The 21,262-nt window shown below is 49.8% G+C and overlaps 1 pseudogene; it reads right to left on the bottom strand.

The window, feature by feature from the left end:
- Positions 1-1,954: 1,954 nt before the first annotated feature.
- On the bottom strand, positions 1,955-20,117 carry LOC128344040 (retinol dehydrogenase 7-like; annotated as a pseudogene).
- Between the last annotated feature and the right edge of the window lie 1,145 nt (positions 20,118-21,262).

Raw genomic sequence — 21,262 nt, forward strand, 5'->3', positions numbered from 1 at the left:
TCTAACCTGCCCTTTTTGGGCAAGATGATAGAGCGTGTGGTGGCGTCCCAGCTGCAGAGGGTCTTGGATGATATGAATTATCTGGCCCCTTTTCAATCTGGCTTCCGCCCTGGATATGGGACTGAGACTGCCTTGGTCACTCTAGTGGATGACCTATGCTGGGAACTAGACAGGGGGAGTGCATCCCTGTTGGTTCTGCTGGACCTCTCAAAGGCGTTCGATACCATCGACCACGGTATCCTTGAGTATGGAAATCAGAGGTACTGTGTTGCAGTGTTTCCGGTCCTTTCTTGGGGGGAGGGTCCAGAAGGTAGTGCTGGGGGACTACTGCTCGGCCCCGTGGCCATTGGCCTGTGGGGTCCCACAGGGTTCGGTCTTGTCCCCCATGCTGTTTAACATCTACATGAAACCGCTGTGAGAGGTCATCCCGGGGACTTGGACTGAGTTGTCAGCAATATGCAGATGACACTCAGCTCTATCTCTCCTTGTCACCTGATCCTAGGGAGGCAGTGGATGTCCTGAATCGGGGGCTGAAGGCCGTGATGGGTTGGATATGGGCTAATAAACTGAAATTGAATCTGGACAAGACAGAGGTACTGTTGGTCAGTAGGAGAGCGAATCGGGATGAGGAGATTTTACCGGTTCTGGATGGGGTTGCACTCCCCTTGAAGGAGCAAGTATGCAGCTTGGGGGTACTACTGGACTTTTGGAAGCTCTATGGAGGCGGTGGCCAGGGGTGCCTTTGCATGGCTTCGGCTAGTGCACCAGCTGTGTCCCTTTCTCGAAAAGGCAGCTCTGGCCACAGTTACCCATGCCTTAGTCACGTCATGGCTGGATTACTTTAATGTGCTCTATGTGGGGCTGCCCTTGAAGAATATCTGGAAACTGCAGCTAGTGCAAAATGTGGCAGCTAGGGTTTTATCTGGAGCTGCCTGGTGGGAGCACATCACACCCATTCTGAAAGAGTTGCACTGGCTGCCAGTTTGTTTCCGGGTCCATTTCAAGGTGCTGTTTTTGACCTTTAAAGCCCTTAACGGTATGGGCCCGGTGTACTTGAGGGCCGCCTGCTCCCAAGTGTTGCTGCCTGCTTGACGAGGTCATCTGAGGGGGCTCTGCTCCAGGTGCTGACAATGAGAGAGGCTCGGCTGTCGTGCACGTGGGACAGGGCCTTCTCGGTTGCTGCCCCCAGAATTTGGAATGCTCTCCCAGTGGCCATTCTCTCCATGGACTCCATCACAGTTTTTAGAAAGCTTGTTAAATCTTGGCTTTTTATCCAGGCCTTTACATGATTGTTTTTATGGCTGCTTCTATGTGTTTTACTCGTGTATAGTTTTAATGTTTGTATTTTATAGATTTTAAATTAGATTTGTTTTATATTTTTAGCTTAATTATTTTTATTATCATTTTTGTTATATGTTTTTTAACTTTTGTAAACGCCTTGGGATTGTTTTTAATGAAAGGCAGTATATAAATTTAACAATGAATAAAATAAAATAAAATAAATAAATAAAAATATTGATCTACTGTATGTGCTCACACATGAATGCAGCAGTAATGACCCTTTTGCTAACTGGGCAAAGAGGAACCTTTTTAACGTGGTGATTCTCTTTATTAAGCAGGGGGAGAGCAACTAGCCCAGCCCTATCCAACCCCAGCACAGAACTCCAATGTCTGTTGCGGGTGTCTATTTTATGTTTCTTTTTAGATTGTGAGCCCTTTCGGGGGACAGGGATCCATTTCATTTATTAATTTATTATTTCTCTCTGTAAACCACTTTTGAAGCTTTTGTTGAAAAGTGGTACATAAATATTTGTTGGTGTCATTTCTAGACTATGTGACTGGAAAAAAAGGGCATAAATTTTACTAAGCTACATGAGCTAATAGCTCAGAATCAAAAGGGGAAAAAACTTTTTCATAGTTTATTGATTAATAAGGTTACCTCTGTTGAGGACATTCAAAGAAGCAATTGGAGTTGTGTTCCACTGACAGCTTGTTGTTTCTGCAGCACAATCTGTACTGCCTGTGCTGGCTTGGGCAGGATGCATCTGAACATATAGTCTGCCAGTGAAGTTGGCATGTACGAGAGAGGAATTTGGATGAACTTCGCATCCCAGCCTACAGAGTAGCGAGTGCAAGGGTAGCAGGATTTCAGGGCGTGTTCCATGCAGTCAGTGACCATGTGAAGGTTGTTGTTGCTTCCCTTGCTTCTGTCACAGAATACTTTGCAATCTGTATTTGAGAAATAAGAAGCAAAGGAAAAGCTAGTCCTGAAACAACACAGGAGGCACGCTGAAATGTTAGGAACCAGAAGGGGCACAACAGCTCCTGGGTACATCCCCTAGAAGTCCTGGACCAAGGCAGAGGCATCTTCTTGATGCTTCAGAATTAAAACTCCCTTGGAAAGGCTGGGAGTTCTTTGCCCATTTCCCACAAACTCACCAGAAGCAAATTGCCCTTTTAACTCACAATCCTCAAAATATTGCTGCCCATAGGATTCTTTGATGTCAGAAGGCACCCTGCTCCATATATTCTGGAATTCTATGATGCTGAAAATAGATGTACTGAAACCACCAGGCTCAATAATGCTGACTTTGACCCCAAAGGGACGGAGCTCCCGCCTGAATTGAAACCAAAAAGATTAAGGGACATCACTTCCCCTTGAGCCATCATCATAATAATGGTACTATTTATATATTACGATATTGAGCATACACGATGCTCTGCCCTTAGGAACACAAGAACCCTCCCAATCCCTTATGGTAGAAATTCAGACTATGTCTGGACACTCATGCATATGTTTGTGTGAATGACTAGACCTGTGCTCATTTTAAAAGTGAAGCTGGATACAGGCCCTTCCAAAGCATGGCACAGATAGGAAGTGTATTGCTGTACCTGTGTACATGGTACCCTTGTTTTATGAGTGTTGGATGTAACGTATGAAAAGGGCGTATGCTCCTCCCGGAAACAAATACAGCTCCTGTGAATGCAAGAACCCAACAGCCTTCATAAGGTGGATACTTCCTTTAAAAATGTGGCAGGAGAGTGAGCTCCCATTCTCCTCTCACCTCAGTTTTTAAAAAATAATTTCTCCAGCCAAATTTGATTTCTTTCCAACATTTAAATCATTCTAGTGGTTCATAGACTTTCCCCCCTGTTCCGCTACTCATTTGTTTTTCATCATTTCATCTCTTGTTTAGTTATCCCTATGTTGAAATAACATTTATTTAAATTCATATTCATTTTCATTATGGAGTGGTCTTCCTTTAGCTTCCCCCCCCCCTTTTTAAGTTTTTGATACAAACCTAAACCAAGGAAGAACATGGGCACAGAATGACAATGAAGGCTGAGCCAGAAATCCTCCCCACACAAAAAAACCCTCCTCAGATTTGTTTGAAATGGGGAGATAAAAGGTGGGAGTCTGAAATTGGGGACAATTTCATTTGTAAAGTAAAATTCTACAAAATATTCATGAGATAGAATTACTAGCACAGCGGTAGTAGATATTATTTTCCTTAAATCTTTTGTTTTACAATTAGTGGCTTCCATCCCCCCACACCTGAGTATGCTGCAGAATGATGCAACATGTGAGACATTCTGGGGGTGGGGTGGGAATTGCTTTTGGTGGTCACTCAGAAGAGTCTGTGGGGGTGAAAAAAATTGCAAAGGGAAAAAACCAACAACACCTGCTGCTGCATCAGAATAGAACCCCCACACACTCAGCATTCAAGGATCTGAAATCTCAAGCTGAATCACAAAAAACAGATCCACACAAACAGAAATCTGGTGAATAACTGTTTCAAAAAAAGTTATCAAGTGGTCCAAGTGCAAGTCCCAAATTATTTCTTGTAAAAGTGAGTGTTTCTTACTCACATATCTTCAATGTGAGTAAAATCATGTAAAAAACAACAACACCACCCTTGAAAACATAGAATGTCTTCTATTCTGAGAAACCCCCCAAATATTTTGTTGTATGGATAGATAACTCCTAATAAACAGCCATATAGTTCACACATTGCAAACTCTTTTGCAAATGGAGTGCCAAATATTTTCTTCTTAAAACAAATGACTTCCGATATGCAGTCTTATAATTCACATATCACCTAAGAAATATGTCATAGATCAATATTCTAAGACAATTTTCAAATTATTTTAAAACCATCTTATAATTTGGTGACAAAACCAATCAATTTCATTCCATGGACCGATGTACTACGACTAAGTGACTAAATCTACAACGGTATTAAATAATTCAATAACTTTTTTAGAGGCCTTCTAAAAAGTCCCTCTAGGTGACGGACACAGTGCCAGCAATAGATGTTGGCCGGGTAAGGTGAGTCTTTCAGGGGCATGTGTTTTGGGGCCTTGGCCCATTCCTGACCTGGCCAATGCCTGACACCATTCCTGCTAGCACCTGGAGCATTTCCAGGCAGGGCTTTTAGCTCACTTCTCCCCCTGGAATGGAGGGTGTGCGTTCACATATTGGCCAGATTCACCCCGAAGTCTCTGTGAGCTATCGGGGAATACTTCACATATGATCCAGGGTTTTCATTACCTGTTAAAGCATAGCCTGATTTATGTTGGGGTAAAAATTCCACTTTTTGCATTGGGGGGGGGGAATTCTCACTCACAGTGAACCCTCGCAGTAAACCTGCAGGAAAGCCTGCTGTCTGAAAATACTCCTCCTGTTGTTCAATCTGGTTACTTTTACATTGGCTGGAGAAATACTCATGTAATGTACCCAAGAAAAAGAGAAAGCTGCAATTTTACCTCAGACTGTCTGAGAAGGCTTCCACACCGTACTTGGATGGGCAGTAACCTCCTCCGCAGCCTGCCATTCTTCCTGTCACACTGCTCATGTTGACCACCCTCCCTCTGGCTCTCTTCACCAAGGGCAGCATGTGCAGTGACATCAATTAGCCCAAGCAGGTTGACATTTATCACCTTGGCAAAGTCATCTTTAACTATCCATTCATTGGGACCCATTGGGGTGTCAACACCAGCATTGTTTACCAAGCCCCAGAGCCCTGTACAAGGAGAAAATAAACACATTTAGAGATGTCCTTATCATTCCAAGCTATCTGAAGGAGTGGACAATTTCCGTTTTCCATTGATTGTGTTCTGCCTTGGTCTCTATTTATGCTGATATCTGTCCTAGGATTAAAAAAAACCATTTGGATCCACTGAAGAGTTGCAATGCTTACAAATTCACTTCTGCATGAAAAAGCTTGGAAAGCTTATTTTAAGGCACCTGCTTTAACTTCTGTGTAATTAAAGCAGTAAACATGTTCTAAGGTAAAGTGTGCTGTCAAGTTGATTTCAACTCCTGGTGCCCACAGAGCCCTGTGGTTTTCTTTGGTAGAATACAGGAGGGGTTTACCATTGCCTCCTCCCACACAGTGTGAGATGATGCCTTTCAGCATCTTCCTATATCGCTGCTGCCTGATATAGTACCAGTGGGGATTTGAACCAGCAACCTTCTGCTTGTTAGTCAAGCATTTCCCCGCTGTGCCACTTAAGGCACAGTTTTACAGTCTTACATATTGTACCTTAACTTCTGCATGACTAAAGCATGTTCTACAGTCTTACAACTTCACCTCCATGAACCTACAAATCTCCTTTGCCTTTCAGTCCCAGTGCTTTTATTGCGAACAACCTTGAAGTGAAGTTCAGTAGTATGTCAATCATTAATAAAAATTAAGGCTGTTCACACAACCATTGGCACTGGGGTTAGGGAGGGCTGGGGGGAAGACAGGAGCCTACCTATCTTCTCCCACATGACCCCTGCTGCTCCTGGGCTTCGCTGTGCTGCACGCCCACCAGATCAGCAGTATGGTGAGTGGCATGGCAACCCAGAAGTGGAGGGAACGAAATCTGGCTGCCAGGAATCCCACAATGCACAACATGAGCCGTGTAGTGCATTGGGGAACCCCCTGCTGCTGGGTCACTCCTATCCCCTGGCTCTATGGTCTTGATGGCTACTGGCAGCCCAAAAGGAGCTGCTGGCAGATCGAGCATCTACACAGCTGGTCAGTGAGGTAGGAGGCATGCACACATTCTCCTACCTCACTTTTGTTGAAGATGCAGCTCCTGATGGCATCAACTCTTAGCACCAGCAACCCTATTGGCCACTAGAGGGACTAGGAGTAGAGATAGTGAGCAAGGGAATCCCATCTCTATGATTTCTCTACTCTATTTCCCCTTTGTTAGACTGATAGCCTCAGGTTTCATTGCAAGGCATGTAGGCCTTAATCTATCTCCCTGATAGATTTCCTATATAAATTAATTTATTTAGAACTTTAACTCCATTTCTCCAGATGATATTAATTACAAGTGCCTGTGCACTTCCACTGAAGTTGGGGTAGATAAAGAAATCTCCCCTCCAAGCTCTCCAACAGGGTTATGAGTCCAGTGAACCTAGAGAATGCAGAGAAAGCACCCAAAAGCAAACAAAGCCCAGGGTAAGCAGAGAAAGAGGCACAGTAAGTAAGTGGAAACCTGCTTGATTAGGAAAGAGTTGCAGAGAGAAAAAGGCAGGGAGTTTTTTCACCCTGGAGAATGCAGCACAGGAGCAGCCAGTGATCCTGAGGCTGGATGGATTTAATTATGAAACATGGTTATTCAAGATGGAGTCCTTTCTCATGGCTCGGGGACTGGAAAGCATTTTGCAAAAGGACAGCTAGAAGCAGCTAGAGAACAAGCAGTGTGCAATGCTAAGAACAGAAAGGTCTACAGACTCATCTGCTTGCCTGTGAGTTACCCAATCATTGTGCATTTGAGAAAGACCAGGATAGATAAGGAATCTTGGGACACTTTAAAATGCCTGTAAGAAAGACAGCTAATACTAGTGTTGATCTGATTGTCAGACTGTTTATGATGAAACTCAGAGGAGAGAATTTAACTGAGCATCTTAATCCTAGACACAGCAAGGAGATATGCACAAGAAAATGTAAGACTCCCAGATGAAGCAATTGTTGGATTTATTTTGAATGCCTGAAAGATTTCAAATCATATGTTTTGTTTTGGAATTTTAAAAAGGAGATTGATTTGGAATTTGTGATTTCTAGACTTCAGGATTTTGATAGGAGATCAGATGCAGCCTCTAGTGAAGTCTCTGACCAAAAGAGTCAGGTTATAGCCTGACTTGGTTCCAAACCAAACAAAAGAGCAAGGTGTGTTGGCTGTGTAGGAAGCCAGGCCATTTGCAAGTGAACTGTCCTCAGAACAAAAACCCCGGCCACAGCAGAGCTGCTGAAAGAAATTCCAAGAGGAATGACTCATCACCTAGAATCTCTCCCAACCAGACTAACAGGGATTTTAAAAAAGAGAGCAGAAAAGGCATATGGAATAAACTCAGAAAATTTTTGAAATTACTGATCCCTCTCTGAGAGTGATATTGAAAGTAACTGTAAAAATGACTATAGAAATCTAGTTGTTGATAGTGGCACAACTACAAATCTGTTTAAAAACAAGTAACTGCTTAATGAGTTGAACTTGAATGATAAAACCCCAATAAGTCAGGCAGATGGCAGAAAAATCATTGCAGCGGCCAGAGAGAAAGCAAAAATCAGATGCAAGCTGCCAAAGGGAAGGAGCATAACCTTGAGAACTGAGGAAGCTCTTTATGTCCCAGCACTTGAAAATAATTTAATTTCAGTCAAATATGCCATGCCCAGAGCTATGAAGTAAAATTTAAAAAATGATGACATCAGAGACAAAAAGGAGTTGTTAATGAGAGGCTATTTAAGAGAAAGTGGCTTATTTGAGATTAATTATATTAATGAGAAAGCCAATGTTGCAAAAAGATCTTTGCATAAACAATGTGAATTTTTTTGGCACAGAAGATTTGGACAGAGAGAAGTTAAAGTAATTTCTCTACTTGAGAAGGGGGATTTAGCAAGAGACTTGAGTGTTCAGCCTTTCAAAAGAAATGATTCACCATGTACGTGCTGTCTGAAAAGGAAAGGAGTCAGTTAAGGCTTTCACCAGAAAACAGAGAGTCACAGCACCCCCTAGAGTTGATTCATAGTGAAGTCTGTGGAACAATGCAAGTTGAATCATCAGAAGGAAACATATTTCTAGATTCTCATTGATGACTACTCAAGATGCACTACTATTTATATGCTAAAAGAGAAAAGCCAAGTTCTGGAGAAATTTAAGGAGTAAGTTGCAATAGTGAGCAAGAAACCTGGCAGAAAACCTCAGACTGATAAAGAGGGATATCAAGAGAATATCCAAGAGAAGAAATTTCCATAAGCCTGGAGCTAACCAGCAATACTATTGCCCACTAGGACTACAGATAGTGAGCAAGTGAATCCTGTCAGACTATGCTTTCTCTACTCTACTTCCCCTTTGTTAAACTGATAGTCTCCGTTTTCATTCTCTCACCTGAGAGAGACTTCTTTCTTCTCCCTTCCCCCTCTTCCTGTATGTAGCTAGCAGCAAGGCATGTAGGCCTTAATCTATCTCCCTGATGGATTTTCTAAATAAACAACTTCATTAAGAACTTTAACTCCATGTCTTCAGACAATATTTATTAGAAGTGCTCTCATTACTTCCGCTGCAGCTGGGGTAGATGAAGCAATCTTCCCTCCAAGCTCTCTAACAACTTTTAGCCTGGGTTTCAAACCCAGGTTATCCAGTGGAGGAGCACCAGGATCAGAGGCAATTCCAGCGCTTTTCACAACCAGCCCTACCTGGGCTAGCATTGCCCTACCTGGATAGGGCTGGTTGTGAGAATGACCTCATTGTGTTTTCAACTTCCAAAAGCATGTATGAGTGCACAGACATCTGTACACTCACACAACATTATGCCTCAATAGGGCTAGTGACAGTGTCCAATCCAATACCCCCCATAATCCACCGGAAAATATCCAAAGCTCCTTCTTTCCACTAGCCTGCTTTGCATTCCTCCCTCGGTTACCTTTCTTGTGACAGCAGCAACAACAGGGGAAATGAGTAGGGATGTGCATAAAACTGGTTCTCCCGGTTCGGTTCGGGTCTGAACCGGGTCCGGACCGGACCGGGGTGGTTCGGTTTTGGTTTTGCCGGACCACCACCCCCGGTCCGGTTCGGTTTTGAACCGGTTCGGATCTGAACCGAACCGGTTCAGATCACAAAAAGTGGCTGGTTTTGAAGGGGACATTGTGTTCTACCTGCCACCCAAATTTCAAGTCGATTGGACCTTCCTCTGATTTTTTACAATTTTTTTTTAAAATTAATTTTTGCCCATAACTCACAATGTGGAGCCCTTAGGGGCAAAAAAGCTGGGGTGGGTGGTAGCCACCCATGGGTGTCCTCCACCCCAAAAATCCCAAGGCAATTGGTGGCTCCTAGTATTATTGGTGAATTTTTGAAGAAAATTTTTTTTCCATTGGCTAGAATGGGGGTTTAGGGCTGCCCCAGACCCACCTCTGTGGGGTGGCAGCACCCCCAAAGTGGGTCCGGGGCCATGGCAAAAATGCCCTCAGTCCCTCCCAGCAATCCCCGTAGAGATAGGAGTGATGGTTCTGTTCTGTTGTTTTTCTGAGGTGTTCTGAGTGTAGATTCTATGATAGCTAATGAGATTTCCAATGAGACACCATGAATCCACTCTCATTTGCTATCACAGAATCCACACTCACTCAGAACACCTCAGAAAAACAACAGAACCATCACTCCTATCTCTACGGGGATTGCTGGGAGGGACTGAGGGCATTTTTGCCATGGCCCTGGACCTACTTTGGCGGTGCTGCCACCCCACAGAGGCGGGTCTGGGGCAGCCCCAAACCCCCATTCTAGCCAATGGAAAAAATTTTTTCTTCAAAAATTCACCAATAATACTAGGAGCAACCCAACAATTGCCACCCCATCTTTTTGGCGCCTCTCTCTGGGCGCCCTAACACGTAACACCTAGTCAGTCCATCTTAATGCCTACCTACTACCACCACTCCTATCCAAGCAAGTAAGAGGAGGACACTCAGAGAGACAACACCCACTCTCTGATCTAACAAAAAGGCCACTGCTGTGCTGCCTGCCAGCACAGCAGCAGCAGCAGCGGAGCAGCACACTAAGCACAAGAGCAGCACACACAGAGAAGAAGCAGGAGGCGGAGCAGCAGACCTGCCGCTCTGCATGATGGGTGATGTGATGCCCAAAGAAACCACCGCCTCACTCAGTGCCTGCCACTGACTAGGCCCGACAGACAGAAGCCAGCCAACCTGCTCTGCTCTGCTCTGATGCTCCCCATGGATGATGCACACACACCCTACATCTGCATCCAAATTACCAGACCAGACCAAGTGCGCAGAGTCAGCACAGGCCAGCAGCCACCAGCCCAGCAACAGCAACAGCTACTACTGCTACCACCACAACCAGTGTTGCCGCTACAATAACATTCCCAGTCCAGTCACGCGTGCCACAGCCTGAGCCTAGCACACAGCCAACAGCTGCTGCCAGCCAGTGCCTGGCAAGCCCAGCCAACATGAGGAGGAGAGAGCTAAGTAGACGGCGCACGCACATCACCAACCCATCACGACGGTGCAACTGCAAGGGGAGAGGGCACAATTACAGGCAGGAGGAGGAGGAGGAGGCGAGGCAATCCTAGCACAGATTTGAAAGTTTAAAATCCACCAGGACATCTTCTAGAATCTAGACTTCTGTTTTTTCTACCACCAGCTGTAGTGTCTAGTTAGTCAGTGTGCTGTGCAGCTGAGCTGAGCTGAGCTGCGTGTGAGGAAGGGTGATTGTAGCTAGTTCTTTAGTTTCAGCAGACTGAGCATTGAGCATGGGCAGTGGCCTTGGGAAGCAACACAATTACACGACACTCACCTGCTGCTGCTGGTTCTAGAGAAGTTGCCTCTTCTCGTCTTTTCACCTCTTTGTGTGTGTGTGTGTGTGTGTGCAGTAAGTGCATGCCTTTTGCCTTGCTGGAAAGAAATGCTTCTCTGGTCCACCACCACATATCTGCTCAAGGACACAGAGGCCCAAGGCAGAGGTGGTGGCACCAGTGTGAGTGCATGTGTGCTGGTGGTGTTTGCCACCACAGGTGTTTTGTGTGTGTATGTGTGCGCTGCTAGCTAGGAGGGGGGAGGGAGGGAGGGAGGCAGGGAGGCAGGGGGGAGGAAAGGGGAGGGGGAGAGGGATGTAGAGGGGATTGAAGGGGGGAGGGTCCGGCTCAGAGTTGGTCAGCCACATATTTGTGCACACACGTGCTCACGTGTGTGCTTCGGTGGGAGAGACCAGACTCTCATCATCTGCCAGACCGGGGTTGGGGGCAGGTGAGGCGGTGGTGGGCTGGAAGGGAGGGAGGATGGAAGGTGGTGAAGAGGAAGGGGAGAGGATGAGAGGGGAAGGATGGAGGGAGGCATGGGGGGGAGGAAAGAAAAACATGTAGACAGACACACACCACACTACACACAGAAAGCATCCACACACAGAGACAGTGCTAGGCATCCATTCACACAGACAGACAGACAGACAGACACACAACAGGAAGAGACAGACTGAGCCTGCACCACACACACACACAGAGACCCAATTCCCCCCCTGCACAGTTATCAATCAATATGTTGTGTTGGCAGCCAGTTCATTGCTATTCTGATGGTTTTGGGTTTTTTGCCATCAGCCAACATCAACAGTGACCACAATCAAGATGAACATAAGATGATAATAATTCATTCGTTTCATTTGAAAAAAATCACCCAATCATTTTCTCCATGTAAACCAAGCCCCCCACACATGATTTCTGGTAACATTTTCAATAAAATCAATTCATTTGGCATTCATCATTTTGTTCTCCCTTTGTCACCTTTTTTTCTTTCTTTTGCATAATTTTGAGGCTTGATTTTAACATGGGGTTTTTAAAGAAAAAATTATTTACATGTTTATTTACATACAGTATTTACATACCTACACTGCATTTTAGAACGTATACCCGCCGCTGCCGCTAAGTCTAGTACTCCGTGGGCTGTGCTACTTTGGGGGGGTGTGCCGTGCCCACGCCAGGTCCCCAAATGCTGACAGGTGGATAGATAAAGGGCCTGTGCTGGTCAGCATTGGGTTTCTTTTTAGGTGGGCGTGGGCATTGTAAACATCTGGCCAGTCGCAGCACTACAACTACTACTACAACTGCATCTCTGTGTGGGCACACTACACGCTGCGACTGGCTGGCACGGCTCAGCATCTGTCATGTCAGCTCAGCTAGAGGTGGATGTGGGGAGGGTAGGGATAAGCACAGAGGTCGAGCCAGGCAGGTGACCAACCATGGGGCAACCCACGGTAATCACTCGCCCGGCTCAAACTCCAGCTTGGGGTAGCCCAACAGGGGGAGGTTCACCTTAAGGAAGACCAGCTGCTCCACCAGACCAGGGTCCAAGCGGGAGCGAGAGGGTGTCACCACGTCCCCGGCATGTGAAAACACCTGCTCGCTCTGGACACTGGTTGGGGGGCAGGAGAGGAGGCGCACAGCCACCACCGCCAGGTCCGGCCAGACTTGGCGGCGGCTTGCCCAGAACTGTGCGCAGTCCACGCCGTCCCCCTCCACAGGCTCCTCCAAGTACTGCGCAACGCATTGCTCAGCACTGGAGGGGGGCCTGGCAGGTCGAGCCTCCTGCATACCAGGCATGGCGCCATAGCAGAACCGCTGAAACCACTGGGCGGATCTCGAGTCGGTAGCAAGTGGCTGCTGCGATGGCGCCGCCTGGGATGCCGCGCTGCTGGACTGGGAAGAGGGAGGGGAAGGGGAAGCTGACGCCGGCTGGCCGCCCATGCTGCTGCTGGGTGCGGGTTGGGCCGCGAGGGCTGCCCCCGCACCACTACCAACACCCTGGTCTCTGCGGGCCCTAGCGGCCTCCTCCTCCCTAACCTTCTCGACCAGGATGCCCTTCCACCTGGGCAATTCGTCGGCACTCACGGCATTGCCCTTGAGGGCTGGGTGACAGAGACAAGCGAGGACATACTCCTCCCTGTCTCCCAGCACATCAACGAGCCGCTTGTCAACCCCAGACCTCAGCCTCCCAGCCAGAGCACGACCCTCTGGCGTGGTCAGAGAGATATGGAGTCCACCCATCAGCTTCTCGAGACCAACAGCTGTGGGCAGCGCCTGGCTCAAGGGAGTGGTGTCGCCACACAAGCCCTTCGTGGCAAGCTGGAAGGGCTCGAGTGCCGACACCGCCTCGGACATCTGCTTCCACTCTGCGTTCGAGAAGTCGCAGACATCCAAGGACTCGTCCCTCGCCAGGGCGACAAGGGCTCTCTCCTGCTCCAACAGGCGCTGGAACAGGAGGAAGGTGGAGTTCCACCGCGTCTCCACATCCGTAGGGATGAGATGGCGAGGAAGGCCAAGGTCATCCTGCTTCTGGCTAAGCAGTCTCCTGGACTTCTCGCTGCGGTGGAAGTGGGCGGCCAGCTTGCGGGACTTATCCACAAGCGTGGCCGTGGCAGCAATAGCAGCTGGGATGGGGCGGGCCCCCTTCTCCTGGGACGCCTTCAGCTCCTTAAGGCCAAGGGCGTCCCTGACGGTCAGATGGAGCGTGTGTGCCATACACCGTATGTTCACACAGTCCATGACTGTCTCGACAGCGGCGGTAACATTGGCTCCATTGTCGGTGACAATGAAGCCACGGGAGAGGTGCGGACACCCGCCAATCCACTCCTCTATCTGGCGGTCGAGTACGGCCGCCACCTCCTCCGCGGTGTGCCTCGTGTCCATCGTCTCCACGTGCAGGACAGCCCACCTGTGCCGTAGTGCAGCGGGAGCCGCGCTGGACCCGGAAGCATCGCCCGCGGAGGTCCCCTCACTCTCCGGTCCCCACCAGTGGGCAGTGAGGGCCAGGAAAGAAGCGTGCATCCCACTGACACTGGTCCAGAGGTCAGTCGTGAAATGCACGCTTGTCCCGGCCGGAGCTGCACGCAGCTCGGCCGACACGAGCTCCCTGCACCGGCGGTACAGGGAGGGGACCACGTTCCGGCTGAACGTGGTCCTTGAGGGGATGACGTATTCGGGAGCCAGGTATTGGAGAATCCGGCGGAAGCCGTTGTTCTCGACCACCTGAAACGGCTGGTCATCGGTGGAAATCATCTCCCCTATGAGGCGGGTGAGGTGATGATGGTCCACGCGAACAATACGCTGGCTGCCCGAGGACTGCGTCCACCGCTGGACGGGCAGTGTAGCCTGCCTGCTGGCTGGCACACTGCCGCTGCCCGCCCTAGTGGCAGATGCACAAGGCGCACTAGCGCTGCCAGCCTGTCCCCTGAGACCTGGGTGGTGACGCTCTAGGTGTCTCCACATAGGCGTCGTACCCAGGTGCGCAGGGTCCCTTCCATGGCTGACAAGCATCCTGCAGTGGACACAGCGGGCGTGGAATGGGTCATCTTGAGGGACCTCAAAATGCACCCATGCACCACTGCCCTTGGCCTCCTGCGCCCTGGGTGCCGTCCTAGGCCGTTTCTCGCAGGGTGGCTGCAGTCCTGGGGGGGGGGGGGCGGCCGCCGCTGCCTGCCCACTGCTGCCACCCAACCCGCCCCTTCCGCCCTCCACAGCGGAGGAAGGGCCCGGCTCAACTGGCATCGGAGAGGCAGGCCTCTCCTCCACCACCTCGCCAGACCGCTCCCCACCAGAGTGTCGGGCTTCATGAGGGGGGGCCCCACTGAGCGGCGAAAGGATAGGGGGAAGGGGCCCCAGAGGGAGGGAGAACCTGGCTGCATCGCTGCCAGCCGCACGGTCCTCACCGCCCTCTACCTGCTCTTCCAACTCCACAGTCTCCTCCACCTCAACAACTGGCGGTAGCTCAGCAGCACCTGGTGCCGCCGGCGAGGAGGGACCCGCCACAGCCCTAACGGTGCCTCTGCCTCTGCCGCGATTGGCGGCAGCAGGCGTGGGGAACTGAATCCTGCGCACCAAAGATGGGGCCGGAGCAAAGAATTCTCCAATGGGGAGAACTGGGGTGTCCTCAGGCTCCCCGCATCCTCTCCCTCCCCGTGCCGCAGGCGCACCCCGCACCTGGCCTCTCCCACCTCTGCCTGCCAGCCTTGAGCGAGCCCTGCCTGCCACACGGCGCTCAGACATGCTGCTAGGTCAGAAGGAGGGAGACTTTAGGAGGAAGGCCAGACAGGGTCAAAAAAATAATTTGGAGGGGCTTAGGGGCCAAAAAAAAGGCAGCTGATTTGGAGGCGGCGGGGGGGGAAGTTTGTTTTCAAAAAAGGAAGCCAATTGGGGGGAAAGGAAGACTTTTTGATATGGGGGGGGAGCCAATCGAAGTGAGGGGGAGGGTGTCCTTTTAGAATTTGGGAGTCAACCACCAAGCCAATTGGGGAGATGGGTCTGGGAGGGTTTTTTTTTTTTAAAAAAATAGGGGGTTAAAGGGTGGAACCCTGGTGTGGGAGGGTGGCACGGGCAGTTGGGTGGAGTAGTTGTGGTGTGGGTGGCAAGTTTTTAACTTTTTTGGGGGCGGGGGATGGATGGGGGTAGGGCACAGCACCTACCGGGGGTGGGGGAGGGACGCAGAAAATGCTTGGGAACCTGCAGATCAAAGGAGGAAACCCTTATTTAGTGAACTGGAACACAAAGTGTGGGTTCTGGGGGGTGGTTCTCAAGTAATGCTCCTGTGGGGGGAGCATCAAACTCAATGCAGCCTATTTAGTGACTCTAAATTGCACACAACCAAAACCAGAACCCAGTCACACCTACACACAGGTTGAACCCACCCACTCTGTGATTCTGCCCACCCAATGCCATGGCAAGCAAGCAGCAGCAAACACTTGATGGCAGCCTCATGGATTGAACATCATGATCATCATCATATGTGTGTATTGGCCCAGCATGTAGTGGCAGCATCAGAACCCAGGACCCCACTCAGACTGCCCCAGAGGCAAGGAAGCACTCTGGCATGGCATGGGCCCAGCATGTAGTGGCAGCATCAGAACCCAGGACCCCACTCAGACTGCCCCAGAGGCAAGGAAGCACTCTGGAAGGCACCTGTTCAAAAACCAACTGCAAGACGCATGCAATGCAACGCAACACACAGCAGCAATTTCTTTATTGGGCATGAAGACACAAGTTACAACAGTACATCTCCTCTCCAAGGTTCCCTCCCTCCTCCCCACACCCAAATGCATTTCAGAATAGGGGTGTCCCTATTTAAAACCGCCAGCTAGGGAGAGAAAGGGGCAACAAAAGGTGCACAATCGCACACGCACTAACCCCTCTTCTTCCGGTCCTTCTCCTGCCGCTCACTGCTGGTCACGGATGCGCCGCCGCCAGCCAGCCACCCTGGGCTGGGACACAGCAGGGCTGCCGCACGAGGCACACAGGCAACCGGGGTAGTTCAACGATGGAGGGGCAGAAGTGAGGAGACAACACTATTTGTGTCGCTCAACTCACCCCCAAGCAGAGACAAAATCAACCAAAAACTATCAAAAGAAAAAGAAAAAACCGATGGCAGCCGCCAGGTGGGTAGGCTACTGTGTGTGGCTGCAGCTGTGGGAGAGGAGGTGGAAAGTGAAGGGGAGCAGAGAGAGAAAAGACTAAGAGAGAGAGAAAAGAGAGGGGGGGCAGGGACAAAGAGAAAGAGAGAAGAGAGAGAGAGAAAAGAAAGAGAGAGAGAGGAGAAAGAGAGATGAGAGAGAGAAAGAGAAAGAGGAGAGAGGAGGAGCGCAGCGCAGCAGGGAGGGGGGATTCAGGTGTGGGGGAGGACAGCAGTAGCAGCGGTCCAAAGAGGTGGGGGGAGCAGAGAGGGTGTGTGTGGTTGGGGGCTAGTGTGTGGCAGGGGGCCTGGGGTAAGTGGAGAGAGTCAGGGGCAAGGAGAAAAAGAGGTGGGGTGGGGGGAGCAGAGAGGGTGTGTGTGGTTGGGGGCTAGTGTGTGGCAGGGGGCCTGGGGTAAGTGGAGAGAGTCAGGGGCAAGGAGAAAAAAGGGTTGGGGTGGGGGGAGCAGAGAGGGTGTGTGTGGTCGGGGGCTAGTGTGTGGTAGGGGGCCTGGGGTAAGTGGAGAGAGTCAGGGGCAAGGAGAAAAAGAGGTGGGGTAGGGGGAGCAGAGAGGGTGTGTGTGGTTGGGGGCTAATGTGTGGCAGGGGGCCTGGGGTAAGTGGAGACAGTCAGGGGCAAGGAGAAAAAGAGGTGGGGTGGGGGGAACAGAGAGGGTGTGTGTGGTTGGGGGCTAGTGTGTGGCAGGGGGCCTGGGGTAAGTGGAGAGAGTCAGGGGCAAGGAGAAAAAGAGGTGGGGTGGGGGGAGCAGAGAGGGTGTGTGTGGTTGGGGGCTAGTGTGTGGCAGGGGGCCTGGGGTAAGTGGAGAGAGTCAGGGGCAAGGAGAAAAAGAGGTGGGGTGGGGGGAGCAGAGAGGGTGTGTGTGGTTGGGGGCTAGTGTGTGGCAGGGGGCCTGGGGTAAGTGGAGAGAGTCAGGGGCAAGGAGAAAAAAGAGGTGGGGTGGGGGGAACAGAGAGGGTGTGTGTGGTTGGGGGCTAGTGTTTGGCAGGGGGGTGTTGGGGGGAAGGGGAGGGGGCAACAACAAACAGCAAAGGAGAAACTGGAACAACTCGGGCAGCAGCAGCGATTAGGCTGGATGGGGTGGTTGGGGGAGGAGCTGGGCCTGGGCTAGGGTCTGGGAGGAGGGAGGGTGGGGGGGCAGGCAGGGGGGAGGAGGAGGAGGAGGGGAGCAAAATATATAAAGCAATATATATCAAGAGAACACAAGCCAGAAGTTTAAAAAAAAAACAATGAAAAGAAAGACTCTAACCAGCAGAAAAAACTTGGGTGTGGGGGTGTGGGGAGGGGGAACCAAACACAGACTCTGAGGGGGGCCACTAAGTGAACAGAGACAATGAAACCACAATTGGTGCAAATTAATAATAGCAAATAAATAAGTGGGACTGCAAGCAAAGAAAACTGGACTCTGGGTAGCAGCAGCGAAGGCTGGATGGGGTGGTGGGGGGAGGAGCTGGGCCTGGGCTAGGGTCTGGGAGGAGGGAGGGTGGGGGGGCAGGCAGGGGGATGAGGAGGAGGAGGGGAGCAAAATATATATCAAGAGAACACAAGCCAGAAGTTTAAAAAAAAAAACAATGAAAAGAAAGACTCTTTTTTTCTAAACCAAAAACCACCAAGAAGAAGAAACTCGTGGGTGGGAGGGGGAACCAAACACACAGACTCTGAGGGGGCCCACTAAGTGAACAGAGACAATGAAAGCACAATTGCTGCAAATTAATAATAGCAAATGAATAAGTGGAACTGCAAGCAAAGAAAACTGGACTCTGTTTGGCAGCAGCAAATTTGGGAGAAGGCTGGATGGGGTGGGGTTGGGGTGGGGTGTGGTTTGGACTTGGAGGGGCAAGTTGGGAGCAGGGAACCAAAACTGATTATATGGGACAACAAGAAACAACAACAGAATCCTCTGGGGGTGGGGGGGAGGGATTCAGGGAACCAACTCGCAGGGCAGCAGCAGAAACAAACAAAATGGTACAATTTAAGCAAAACCAGCAAGCAATATATAAATGAAACCAATGGAATGCAATGTGAAAATCAAAAAGTTGAACAAAAACAAGGCAGGACAAAGAGCAATAATTAATGGAAGAACTTTTAAAGCAATGAGGATGCAGTGGGTGGGAGTGGGGGAGGGTAGGCCCAAAGGATGAGAAGGGAAAGGGGGGGAGGGGGGGGGAGAAAAGCAGACAGACAAGGAACAGGGAAAATTGGGGGAAATTAAGAAGAAAGTAAAGTGAAGTAACACACAGTACAGACAAGAGACAGACAGAGAGAGGAGACACACAGAGAGTCACAAAGGGCAGGTGGACAAAGGATTAGAGCACACACAGAGAGACACAGGACACAGTCAGGACTCACAGAGACACCAGAGCAGCCAGCAAAGGGCAAGCAGGTCTCAGAGATGATCCCAAAACTGCAGCCAAGAGAAGTTTCCAGAGAAGAGGCTTGGGTTTATATAGGTTTGAAATTCCCTCCTTTGGGAGCCCCCACCTTTGCACTCCCCCCACGGCCAACAGGGTGCCAGCTCTCAACAGTGCAACAGCCAAGCAGCCTACCAGACCAAAGGACTCATTCTGGCCAATCAAGGATCAATAGCGCAGCCAATACAATGCCTGGAAATAGCATCACAAAATGGATGCAAGGAGGAGCAAAAGTTTCGGGAAGGAGACACAAAATGGAGGACACACTTTAAAGTTTCAAGAGACACTCCAGAGACTCAATGGCACTCCCGGACCGGTTCGGGAAACCTGAGCCGGTTCGGTACCGAACCGGCTCGAATTCAGTCCGGCTCGGTCCCAGAAGGGCCCGATTTGGTCCGGGATCGAGCCGCCGGATCCGGACCGGTTCGGGACGAACCGGTCCGGATCCGGACCGAACCGCACATCCCTAGAAATGAGGGCTGTCTCTCCCTGTCCTGGTGCCCTGCATGCTGCACTGACTGCATGCCAGATGCAAGGAGTGGTGAGAATTGTAGTTTCTTCAGCTCTATTGGCCCATGGAAGCAACTCTGGAAAATCTACCATTTGTAGAACGTCGCATCTGCCACACAATAATCACAGCCTACCAGGCATTGGGGGCAGTGGAGGGGGAGGAGCGACAGCCCCCTGTTCTCCTCTTGCTGCTGGACTGATGAGAAAAGTAAGGAAGGGAAGATGCGACTTGGTGGCAGGAAATATGTGGATGGATGGGTGTCAGGTAGTCAGGCATGCAGGCCTTCAATTCCTCCGCATCTTGGATTAAAATCTGGGCTTTTTAGGATGTGATGCTTATCTTGCATTTGGAGTGAGCATTATGAATGCAACTTCTGAGGATAAATCTCAACAAGATGCAGCAAGACAGAAGAAGAGAGTCAGGCACCTTTGTTCCCCACACATCCTTTCACCCATTTGGTCACTGCCACAACACTCTTGGTGCTGGTGACATCCAGAAGGGTGGTTTCCAGGCGCTCCAATGATGCCTTCTATAGCTGCTCTGCCCCCTTTTCAGTAAAACAGGCTGCCAACACTCTCAGGCCCTGGGCATCCAGCTGCCTAGCAAGCAGGTTCCCAAAACCAGAGTCACAGCCGGTGATGAAGACATATTTCTCTGTCAGGTTGTCCACAGTCTGTCTCTCTCGGTACCATCGGCGAAGGAAGTAAAGCCCCACCAGGGCGGCCAGGTAGAGCCACATGGATAAAAGCTGCAAGGAGCAGAATGCAAGAACTGGGCGATTAAGAATCCAACAGACCTAGGTTTCTATCAAGCTGAAGTTGTTACATTTCTATGTAATACAAATAATCTTTCTTTTCGCCTCCGGTTTTGGAAATGGTACATTTGAATGCAGGCAACTGGAGTTTAGTGGAAAAAATGTACCCAGGGTTTCCCTTCCCGGACTCCGATTCGTACCGTCAGTACCTTCAGTTATCCTAACCCTTCAACTCCGGTTTGGCAGGGCCAGCATTACATCTGAATGCTGTCACCTCAGTTTCCCCCTTCTACGACTGGAGCTGAGGGAGGATACGCCTCCCTTGCTCCAGCTGCTATTGGCTGCCGAGGCTGTCCTTCATAAAAGAAGGAAGCCCCAGCAACCAGTTCCCCCTCCTCTCTGCAGTCAGCGAGATTGCAGAGAGGGAGCTCTCCATTTTGTCAAAATGTGGATGGTAGAGTAGGGGGCACGGATGCGGGTCTGCATTACATCTGAAGGTGGCCAGAGAATTCCATTCAGGCAGGTAGTGGCTGTGTGGTGAAACTACCTTTCAAGTGTAATGACTTTGATATGAGACAGCAGCACTAAGAACTTGTCTCCAATGTAACATCATGTGTCTGAACTTCTGTTTCCAGTGTTCTCTACGTTGTGTGCTAGTAAGTATAGTGTGGAATCACGGAAGGCAGAGGGGGATGTTGGCATTTGGATACTATCTCTTTAAGGATACAGACAACCCTGCCAGGGTTCCTTCCAGAGTTGTGTGGGTGGAGTTTGTCTGGGATTCTATCTTGGTCTTGTGACTGTCCACAGAGTTCTTCTGCTTAAGTCCCTTGTTGAGTAATGAAGCCTGTGGTTGCAAAGTAATAGTCACTTCTGCTCCATGAACCTCGTTGAAAGTGACTACCAAGGTGATCCTTAAAGTGAGCACACCTGAAAAACCTACGGCCCTAGGAAAACATTGTACATAGGAGTAACAAGTTTGATTTTTTAATTTAAATATTGTTATTGTGCTGTTTTGCACTTCTGGTTTAGTGCACTTCCAGCTTACCAAACCTCTGCAGCTTCCCCCATGCAAAGACTTCTGAGGAATTTGGAAGAAATCATGCTTGATGTGGTTTTTCAGTGTCTTC

Source organism: Hemicordylus capensis, chromosome 2, assembly GCF_027244095.1.
Source record: "Hemicordylus capensis ecotype Gifberg chromosome 2, rHemCap1.1.pri, whole genome shotgun sequence".
In the NCBI taxonomy this organism is placed as follows: Eukaryota; Metazoa; Chordata; class Lepidosauria; order Squamata; family Cordylidae; genus Hemicordylus; species Hemicordylus capensis.